The sequence below is a fragment of the Rattus rattus genome, chromosome 1 (genome assembly GCF_011064425.1).
Source record: "Rattus rattus isolate New Zealand chromosome 1, Rrattus_CSIRO_v1, whole genome shotgun sequence".
Taxonomy (NCBI): Eukaryota; Metazoa; Chordata; class Mammalia; order Rodentia; family Muridae; genus Rattus; species Rattus rattus.
Window position 1 is genome coordinate 270,459,471 of NC_046154.1, and position 11,809 is coordinate 270,471,279.

Sequence of the window (11,809 nt, forward strand, 5' to 3'; positions counted from 1 at the left end):
AAAGCAGCCACATGGAAATGGGATTCTGAAGGGTGTAGAAGATAAATACTTGATGAGGAAAAACAGCTGAGACAAAGATTGAGAGACAAGAAATGGGGAGTGCAACAGAAAAGTAAGACCCAGCAACAGGAGTGGAGGGGGAATTGAGCTCTAGAGAGAGACGAAGGGGGGGTGGGGGGGCTGGGCTTCCCATCTGTCAGCTGGTGCAGTCCTGGGACCAGCTCCCTTCTGGTTAGCAGTTCACGTTCCATGAAATCTCACTGTTTATGATACTGGTCCATGGGAAACCACTGAATAGATACTTGCATTTTAAAACTAAAAACCCACTTAAAATTACTGCTAACGTGTCTAATATCCGTCTCCTCTCTCTGCAGGTCTGTGTGGCTACTTTTTTAATGTTTTTCTATTTTTAAATCAGAGCTCCCCCACCTCCTCCCACTCCCACTCCCCAACCCCTACCCCCACCCCCAGGAAGCCCTCTTCCAGGCTTTGCTTGACTAATTCTTTTATCTGCCTCTGAGCTCAGGGATCCTAGAGAAATCTGGCGAGGCCCGCTCCCCAGTCGCTAATGCTATGACCTAGATTGGGCCTATTTCGTTTAATAAACAGGGAGCGTTGTAACCTCGGGCTGTCAATTCATCTGAGGCAGCTTCAGGCCCGTGGTTTGTTTACGAAGGATGTTTTCGCCCGCAGTAAATCAGGCATCAGCTGTTGGTTTCTTCTGAGTTTATAGAAATAGACTGAAATCTGCAAGAAGATTCTAGGCTCCTCAAACATGCTTACGAAGGTGTTATTTTTGTCTCTTAACATTCTCGGCGGGGAAAAGCCCTGTACATGTCCTCCCCAGATACACTTTGACAGCCCCTGTCCCCTTCTGATAACCGAGTAGAGGCAAAACACATTGCCAACAGCACCCAGCCCTCAATAAATCAACCTTGGTTCAGATCCATTTCTAAATCTCCTGGATTCGTTCTGATACTATCACACCATAAATGCACAGCTGCGGTAGTAACTGACTAGCGATGGCTGGGTATTTGACTGACTAGCACTGGCTGGGTATTTGACTGACTAGCACTGACTGGGTATTTGACTGACTAGCACTGGCTGGGTATTTGACTTAGCACTGACTGGGTATTTGACCGACTAGCACTGGCTGGGTATTTGACTGACTAGCACTGGCTGGGTATTTGACTGACTAGCACTGGCTGGGTGTTTGACTGACTAACACTGTCTGGGTGTTTTTAGCATACCAGGTTCAGGGCTAAGCTCTTTGCATTTGTTAACTCATGTAAACCACAGAACACTATGTGACAGATGTCACCATCCCACTTGATGTGTATTCAAGAGCACATATCTCAGTAAAACCATTAAAAACAGCGTCTTAGTCAGGGTTTCTATTCCTGCACAAAACATCATGACCAAGAAGCAAGTTGTTGAGGAAAGGGTTTATTCAGCTTACACTTCCACATTGCTGTTCATCACCAAAGGAAGTCAGGACAAGAACTCACACAAGGCAGGAACCTGGAGACAGAAGCTGATGCAGAGGCCATAGAAGGGTGATGTTTACTGGCTTGCTTCCCCTGGCTTCCTCAGCCTGCTTACTTTCTTTCTTTCTTTCTTTCTTTCTTTCTTTCTTTCTTTCTTTCTTTCTTAGGATTTATTTATTATATATAAGTATACTTTAGCTGTCTTCAGACACACCAGAAGAAGGCATCGGATCCCATTACAGATGGTTGTGAGCCATCATGTGGTTGCTGGGATTTGAACTCAGGACCTCTGGGAGAGCAGTCAGTGCACTTAACCACTGGGCCATCTCTCCAGCCCTCAGCTTGCTTTCTATAGAACCAGCCCAGGAATGGCACCACCCGAAATGGGCCCTTCCACCTTGATCACTAATTGAGAAAATGCCTTATAGTTGGATCTCGTGGAGGTATTCTTCAAAGGGGGCTTCTTTCTTTGTGATAACTCCAGGTTGTGTCAAGTTGACACACAAAACCAGCCAGTACAACTGACCCCTTGTCAGTTTGACACAAACACATCACTACTAAGCCTCAACCTTTACTTTCTTATTCTTCCCCAAGATCTAATAACTTTAAAAGTGCCACTTTACAAATTCTTACATATTAAAATTTCAATCGAGCTGGAGAGATGGCTCAGCGGTTAAGAGCACTGACTGCTCTTCCAGAGGTCCTGAGTTCAATTCCCAGCAACCACATGGTGGCTCACAACCATCTGTAATGAGATCGGATGCCCTCTTCTGGTGTGACTGAGGACAGCTACAGTGTACTCATATGTAATAAATAAATACATCTTTTTAAAAATTTTTCCAATCCCTTTAAAATATCCAATTTCTTTTGAAATTCAAAGTCTTTTAACTGTGGGCTCCACTCAAATACTTTCTTACTTCAAAAGGGAAAAATATCAAGGCACAGTCACAATCAAAGGCAAAAATCAAACCCTAATTGTCCAACGTCTGGGATTCACTCAAGGTCTTCTGGGCTCCTCCAAGAGCTTATGTCACTTCTCTGGCTCTGCCCTTTGTAGCACACACCTTGTCTTCTAGGCCTCAGCTGCCTGTTCTCTACTCCTGCTGCTGTTCTCGGTGATCATCCCATGGTCCTGGCATCTCCAATCCACTGGAGTCTTCCACTGCAACTAGGCTTCACCAATAGCCTCTCATAGGCTCTCTTCATGGTGCCAAGTCTCAACTCCTTTACATGAACCCTTCAGTCCTGGGCCATCAACTACAACTGAGGCTGCACCTTCACCAATGGCCTTCCATGACCTCTCGCAGTGCCCAGCCTCAGCTGCTCTTCCTGACCCCTTCATGCCTTTAAACCAGTACCACCTGGGTGACTCTCACACATTACCAAGTCCAGCTGCAGCATGAGGTATACAAACTTAGCTTTCTCTGGATCACAACCTCTGTGTTCTCAGAAAACACATCCCAGAAGATTTCTCCTCAATGATGCTGGTCTCACTAATTTCTTAGCTCCAGATGACCAGCATCAATAGTCCCAGTAATGCAAAGGTTTTGCTTCAGTAGTTCTGTTATCTTGTTAATCACAGCTGATTCTTCAGCCCCAGCTAACCAAAACCACAAAATGTTCACAATCAAGATAGCATCAGCCTTGATAAAAGTCTTTAATCTTCCCTCTGAAATTTCACAAGCCAGGCCTCCATCTTCTGCATTGTTCTCAACATTATCTTCCAAGTTTCTGTGGAACATCCCACAGAGCTCTTAACCTCCCAATGGCTCTTCTAGCTCAAAGTTCCAAAGTCCTTCCACAGTCTTCCCCAAAACATGGTCAGGTTGTCACAGAAATCCCCACTTCTGGTACCAATTTGTCTTAGTTGAGGTTTCTATTCCTGCACAAAGAATCATGACCAAGAAGCAAGTTGGGGAGGAAAGGGTTTAATCCAGTTTACACTTCCACGTTGCTGCTCATCACCAAAGGAAGTCAGGACTGGAACTCACACAGGGCAGGAACTTGGAGGCAGGAGCTGATGCAGAAGCCATGGAGGGGTGCTGCTTACTGGCTTGCTTCCCCTGGCTTGCTCAGCTTGCTTTCTTATAGAACCCAGGACAACCAGCCCAGGGATGGCACAATTCACAATAGGCTCAGCCCTTCCACCCTTGATCACTAATTGAGAAAATGTCTTATAGCGGATCTCATGGAGGTATTTCCTCAAGGGAGGCTCCTTTCTCTGTGACAACTCCAGCTTGTGTCAAGTTGACACATAAAACCAGCCAGTACAAACAGGGTTTGTTTCATTCTATGTAGACTTGGTTAAATCATGATTTGGAACGCACAGGGCCACAGGACCTGGATCATTGTAACTACTTTAACCTTGCCTGATCTGTTTCCTGGCTATCTTCCCTGACCTGTTTCTTGGCTCTCATTCTTGCATGATCTATTTCTCAGCTCTGTAAGGCAATTGGGATTAGGCCCAATGGTTCAAATGAAGAATTCGAAACTTTGAGAGTTTGGATGTCTTACTCAAAGTAGAACTGTCCTATTGTGGGGCGGTCATCAGAGAAGACTGCTGGGATTGGGATTTAAGCCAATAGAAAGTATTTACTAGAAACCACCTTGGGTGTTCAAGATGCCAGTGTAGTGCCAAGCTTTTCTCAAGGTGAGCTTTTAAACACAAAACATGTTTTTGTGCACTTAAACATGCTTTTAAGCACAAAAACCATGTTCTGGGGTAACATACTTCCATTATCAAGAACATTTAGGCAAAGCAGAACTACAGAAGTAATAAAGGCAAGGTTAGTACATTTTGAGAGATTCCCAGAACTGTGGACCTAGTTCTGGTAGATTAGGCCTTTGTTTAGTTTTGGCTCCTGGTGCCTATCTACATGGTTTGAGCCTGAATGGTACTTCCATCATGGAGTCAGTTGTGCTAAGGTCTCTCTCGGGGTGAGGATGGGGATGTTACAGTCCAATATGGGGAGAGAGTGATGGACACAGAACATCTGGCTAAATTAGAATTTCAGGTAATGAGTAATATTTGAATTATATTTATTCCAAAAACAAGTATTATTTGTCTGAAGTTGAATGTGTATGGAACTAATGGTGATTGGCAAATAACCCTGTAGCATGAATATATCCTAATAAATACATCCCAATTCTTATCCAAAATCTCACTCTAACGGAGTGCTGTGTGTCCGTGTATCAACCTTATCCTGAAGTGACGTCACTAGTGTGAGGCGATGTTATGACTGTAAGGTGGAGTTTTCTCCCCAGATCCGGGTCTTCATCTCATTCAGCAGTTCCCACCCCCAAGGAAACAGCCTCAGACCCGTTATTCAAGCATTCATGTCAATTAAATACTTTTCACTACAGGTAAATTGGCCTTAGAGCAGGCATGAATCTTGTCCATACTTGCTGGTGTCAAAATTGGAAGTGTTTTTCTCCATCTCGACAGCGTTCTGTTTTCAGGCCTCCTCCTGCCGAGCTGATGGAAGTTCTGTGAGTGAGGGGAAATCTGAAGAGCCTAGCCTTTGGAAAGTAACGGCCAGTGGGGAAAGTAACCCCTAGCATGTAGAGCCATCTTATGTGTTGTAATTGTGGGATTGTAGCCTGCAGAAAGTTCCAAGGAGAAACTGTAGCCTATAAACATCTTATTCTCCAAAGCAGGACTGGTGTTACAATGTGGCAGAAAGTTAGTTTAACAAGCGGGTGTATTTTGTTTGTCTTCAAATTCAAGGGGAACTTACCGCTCCTTCCTTCAAACAATTAGTTGCTTCTGTTTACTGCTTAGTCCAGGGAAGGGAGAGACACTCATGTGGGAAAGGCAAGAGACCTTGTCCCCAGGCTGAGCTTCAACTCTGGGTCTTAGTTGGTACCAAGTGTCTTGAGAGAGGAATTCTTTTGGAACATTTTTTCATCTTTGGGTAAAAGAATGGAAAAATGTATTCTCAGCCAACAGACCCTAGAAGTTGGCAAGTATAGCCTTTAAGATATCTGAAACAACTGACTTCAAACCAACACCAGTCAGAAGAGATAAGGGAGGACACTCATCAAAGGAAAAATCCACCAAGATGATATCACAATTCTAAAGTTTATGCATCAAAGGAAAGTGTACCAGATTCATAAAAGACACATTGCTACAACTAAAATCACACACTGAGTCTTACACAGTGATAGTGGAAGATTTCAATACCTCACTCTTGTTAATAGACAGATCATCCAGACAAAAACTAGACAGAGAAATGCCAGTGTTAAATAATATCATAAATCAAATGGTCCTAGTAGACATCTGCAGAGCACTTCACCCAAACACTACTCTTCCTCAGCAGCCCATGGAACTGTCTCCAAAACTGATCACACATTAGCACAAAGCAAATTTCAAAAAAAAAAAAACAAAAAACAAAAAAAACAGCGAAATAACCCATGGCAGCCCATCCACTAACGTGGACCGCCATCCACTAAAGACGCTGAACATCACCACTAGAAATGGCGGAAAGTATACAAACTCATGGAAAATGAACAACCCACTACTGGATACAAATTGTGTGGAGACAAAAACCAAGAAGGGAATGTAAAACTTTTTTGAATGAAGTGAAAGTGAAAACATAGGACATACCTAACGTATGGGACATAATGAAGGCAGTTCACAGCACCACGGGTCTAACAAAACAACAAAACAAACAAACAAAATCAAACAAAACCCCACACAATTAAAATTTTAAACCTGGATAATTTCATATTAATAACATACTCTAGAAAAACAGAAAGGATTAAAACCCAAAAAGAATAGTGGGGAAGAAATAATCAAACTCGGTGTTAAAGTCAATGAAATAGAAACATAGAAACAATGCAATGTATCAATTAAATAAAGACTTGGTTCTTCGAAAAGATCAACAAGATTGACAAACCTTTAGCCGAATTAACCAAAAGACGGAGAAAGATGATCCAAGTTAATAAAATTAGGTATGAAAGGGGAGACATTACGACAGACAGACACCGAGAACGTTTAGAGAGTAACAAGAACATACTTTAAAAATCTGCACTCCACCAAACTGGAAAACCTAAAAGAAATGAGTAAATTTCTTGATACACACAACCTGTCAAAGTTAAATCAAGATGAAGTAAATAATTTAAATAGATTCATAACTTCGTGTGAAATAGAAAGGGGAACTAAAACTCTCCCAACTGAAAAAAAAAAAAAAATCTCAGGGCCAAATGGATTCAGTACAGAATTCTACCAGACTTTCAAAGAAGAACTAGAATCAACACTTTTCAAATAACTCCACATTTCCCAATTCTTTTCACAAAGCCACTACCTCCCTGAAACTAAAACCACACACAGACCTGACAAAAAAAGAAAAATTGCATCAATTTCCTCATGAATATAGATACAAAAGTTCCCAGTAAAGTACTTGCAAACTGAATCCAAGAACACATCAAAAAGATCATCCAATATGGCCGAATTGGTTTCATCTCAGAGATTCGGGGATAGTTCAACGAGTACAAATTAGTAAATTTAACCCACCACAGAGACAGACTGAAAGATAAAAACCACATGGTCATCTCATTAGTTGCAGAAAAGGCCTTTGACAAAAATCCAACACCCCTTCATGATAAAAGTCCTGGGGAAATTAGGGATATAAGACATATACCTTAAGAGGGCTGGAGAGACGGCCCAGTGGTTAAGAGCACTGACTGCTCTTCCAGAGGTCCTGAGTTCAAACCCCAGCAACCACATGGTGGCTCACAACCATCTGTAATGAGATCTGATGCTCTCTTCTGGTGTGTCTGAAGACAGCTACACTGTACTTATATATAATAAATAAACAAATCTTTAAAAAAAAAAAAAGACACATACCTCATCTTACAAAAAGGTAGTTTACAACAAGCCCACCATGGAAATCAGAAAGATGAGAATAGATCTACCTCAAGATCCCGCTCTTCTGCTCTTGGGCATCTACCCAAGGATGCTTCATCCTACTGTAGAGACACTTGCTCAGCCGGGTTCATTGCTGTTCTATATTGTAATCGCCCGAAACTGGGAACGACCTAGATGTCCATCAACTGATGAACAGGCAATTGGAATGTGATACACTTAGACAGTAGGATACGATTTAGCTGTTAAGAAAATGAAATGTAGGGCTGGAGAGATGGCTCAGTGGTTAAGAGCATTGACTGCTCTCCCAGAGGTCCTGAGTTCAAATCCCAGCAACCACATGGTGGCTCACTACCGTCTGTAATGGGATCCGATGCCCTCTTCTGATGTCTGAAGACAGCAACAGTGTACCCACATACATAAAATAAATAAATCTTTTAAGAAAATAAAGTGTATAGGTAAATGGATGGGGCCAGTAACAATCATCCTGAGTGAGGTAACCAGACCCCAAAAGACAAATATTGTATGTTTTGTATTATAATACACGGATCTTGCTTTTTAAGAAAAAAAATAGAATTAAATAGGGAGACAGATTCGGGAGGGCGGAGCGAAGGAGGGAACACGGAGAGGGACGGTGAGAAATCACAGGAGAACCTACTCTTGCAGAAACATCCTAAACTATACACATATGAAAGCACTTTGTTTATTCAGTACAACTTAACAGCTCTGTTTACACCGTACCACCAACTCTGACGGCCCTTTATGGTTTCTTGGCTTTCTTCACAGAAGATGAGCTGGAGGCTGATTCCCGTCGTTTCCACGAATTGGGTGTGAGCGGTGCACCCACGACATTAATGATGGTGTCCTTGCTAGGGTCAAGACTAAGTCTAGATTCAGACACTGTTGGCTCAGCAGAAGCCGGGCTTGGTCCCACTGCTGGTGTGGCAGGGCCCCCTCCCCCAGCACTCCCGCCGGAGTCAGGGCCTCGTGCCGGTGCCATCGCATCTGCAGCTCGTATTCACCGTTGGCACAGGCCTGCTCGAACTCGTAGAGTAACAGCAGGTCACTCCGCAGCTCACTGAACATGAGCACCAGCTCCTCTGTGGCGGTAGGGCTCAGCTCCACACCAAGTTCCAGCAGCGTGCGTTCCAGAGCCTTGATCATCTGACCCACAGGGCTGGGCGGCTTCATCCTCTGGCTCCAGAAGGTCACCTCTGCTGACTTAAAATCTGGAAACTTGATGCCTGCATCTCAGGAACAGCCCGATTCTCAGCCTCCTTCTGGGGTAGCTTCTTGCGAGCCTTGCGTTCTGTGCGCCGCTGCTCTGTAGTGGTGTCTTCTGCAGGTCTTGGCTGCGCTTCTCCCGCTCTTTTCCCGGGCCTCTAATCTTACAAAGCTCCTGTAGCAGCAGGCACTCCTCCTCTGCTGCCTGCTCGGGTGCTCGGTTGTAAAGTGGCTTCCGATGTTCCTTCCGCCATCTCTCATGCCCAGCATCAAATCCTGGTATCTTGAGATCTGTACCTGGCCAGACCTCAGGTTGGCAAGCTTGGCACAGACGTGGTAGTACCTCTCTTTCAGGTCCTCCGCAGGACGCCTCTTGAGCTGCTGCTGGTCATACCGATCGTGAATAACTACGAAGTGCAGGTCAATCGGCGGCTGGGGTCAAAGAGATGGTCAGTCTCTGCCTTAGTCCGGGCATCATCATGAAGGTAGGGTTGGTTCTCCTGCTCTGAGTACACTGGCGCCTGCACTGTCTTGGTGAACCTGGCGAAAGGGTAGTCCTTGCCCTCCTCCGGCGTCAGTGGAAAAACATAGCACCATCCTTTCGAGCTGGGTTGGTAAATGGCATTTACTTCCAAGGTCGAACCTTCTTGGATACCAATTTAGCCTTCACTGTTCAATACCCCTGACCAGCGTCACCTTTTTGTCAGAGTAAAGCAAAGCATAGACCTCCCGATGCTTCCCTCAGACCTTTTGAAGGTCAGTGTCTCTGAGGACTTTTTGGACTTTTTCTTGTCCGGGTTGATAATATCCTTTTTGCTGATGGTCCCAGAAGAGGCATCTCCCTCTGGACCCCCCGAGTTCTAGAATGTCTCTTATATCTGTGCCGGTAGCCATCACGGCTGAGGGATGAGGTGGCACCTTGAGGTCAAGGGTCACTACCTGAGTACTCCGGCTGTAGCCCACTCCTCAGATTATGACCCACGAATAGAAAACTCGTGAAAGCACTTTAAATGGAGTTGACATGTGGTAGGTTTAGATTCTTTAAAACCTGCTTTTAGTAAGGGCTCTTAAATGTTTTAACCTCTCTTTTAGCCCACTGTCCACCAAAGGTAGTAGAAAAGAAAGATTATTAGGATGTAGGAGAAATGAACTTGTTTAGAAATAGTTTTTTGGGGGGGGAACAAATCCAATCTGGGCTGTCAGGATATCAGCGGTTTAGTTCACACAAATTAGTAATGGCATCTAGAAGGAGTGCAAGGCTCTCTGTTGTATGTTGTTTAGAAGTAGTTTCTTGGGGCTCTTTCAATCTCTAACTGTCAGGATATCAGTAGTTGAGTTTAGTAGTGTCAGGATAGAAAACACGAATCAGCTGTGGTGGCGCAACCTGGTTGAAACCACCAGGCTTCCACCAAACCAGCAGGAGTCATCAGGAGTGAGCAGGACCATCAGGGATGTCAGGAGGAGCTTTCTGTAGTGCCTCTCTCAAGGATCAGTGAAAACATGAGACCAATGAAGTGTTGCAAAGCCAGTTATGTAAGTCAGTTGTCATTGTCCACTGAGTCCTATTTATAATTCCTCTAAACATTACGGGTCCTCTTATGAGTCTTAGCAAAACACCCCACGATTCTGTCTTCGTAAAACTCTGTGTGAGTCTGTACCAGCCAGCATATCTAGAAACTTTTGCTTCATTTTGTCAATCAGCCAGAGTAAACAGAAGTGGCAGGAAGCCATCAGAACACCATTAGAAGTTTTTTTTGGCTTTTGGTGTTTGTTTTTAATGAAGTGACAAACAGTGACCAGTAAGGAACAGAAAGGCATACCAAGATCGTCTATTGTCTGTTGGGTTATATTTATATTTTTTTCCTTAGCATCATGTGTCCCTTTGTGTTTTTACTTCAGCAAAACATCTTTTATCTGTGCCTGTTTTAACAAAATATTTTTTATGTATCTGCTTTATCAAAACATCCTTTCACCTGTGCCAACTTCAGAAAAAAATATTTTTAGCCATCTGTTATAACACAATGTCTTTACCTGTGTGTCTCAACAAAATATCATTTGACATAACTGACTTTTAAAAAAAAGTTTCCACCTCATCATATAATGGGGGAGATGATGCCCCAACTAGACATCTGATACTACCAAGTTAAGCCTCCAATGCCAGGCCATATCTTGTTGAGCTATTGGTCAAAGGAATCCCACAGACCCCCATGACCACCCAGCGTGATAGACTACTGCCTAGGTTACTGCCTTCACTGATGGTAAGCCCTAAGGCTGAAGACACCATTTACCTTTGTCATTGAACATGGAGAAACCAAGCTGGTGCCCATCTAGAAGCTTTTACCACTACTGGGTAGTATTTGTGGTGCTGGAAGGTATTTTTCAAACTACCAGAGGAGAAAGGTAATCAATTTTGTTGGAGATTGGTTCTAAGGCTTTGATTCAATTGGGAGTCTACGTGTCCAGATGCTGAAGGTCCTTGTCCTCGATTGGTTTTTGATCAATCAATAAAGATGCAACGGCCAATAGCTGGGCACGGGATGGGGACACATAGAGTTGTGTGGGTGAGGACAAAGAGAGGAATGGAACAGTATTGCCATAACTTGGGGAAGAAGAATGGGACACAGTAGTGACAGGAGATAAAGCCAACCAGTCGTATGAGATTTTGGGTAAGTGGCCACTGGTCACTTCCCCGATTGGGCCTGGGGTAACAGAGGAAGGTTTAGGAGTGCTCAGCCTTTGAGGTAGCAAAGGGGTTTTAAAAATAAGTTAATATAAGTGTCTTTCATCCAGCTCAAAAGATAGCTCCTGGGAGAGTGCACATGTGTAATCCCCAGGAGTTAAAGCAGTGAAGCAAAAACTCACTGCAACAATTCACCTAAAAACAAAACAAAGCCCTGAGCCCACCACAGAGACCTGCCTTCGAGAAATAGTAAACAATGTTACCGGAGTAACCAACCTTTTTTTTTAAAATTGGATTTAGGGCCCACTCCATGATATGGAATCTATACACAGCATTGGCCAAGTATCTAAGCCTAGGGAAAACCTACTACTGTTATTCTGTTAAAGGAACATAGCAATAAAATGACTCCTGGGACATATTGCTAGACCCATAGATCAGAACCTCCATCAACCCTCAGAGGAGCTTCTTCTTGTACTCAATGGTAATCAACACAGAGACTTGCTACTAGACACTCTGGGAGAGTCAGAGTCCTTGAACACTCAGTGCTTAATG

The 11,809-nt window shown here is 43.7% G+C and overlaps 1 pseudogene; it reads right to left on the reverse strand.

Moving 5' to 3' along the window:
• Positions 1–8,113: 8,113 nt before the first annotated feature.
• On the reverse strand, positions 8,114–9,471 carry LOC116890229 (annotated as a pseudogene).
• Between the last annotated feature and the right edge of the window lie 2,338 nt (positions 9,472–11,809).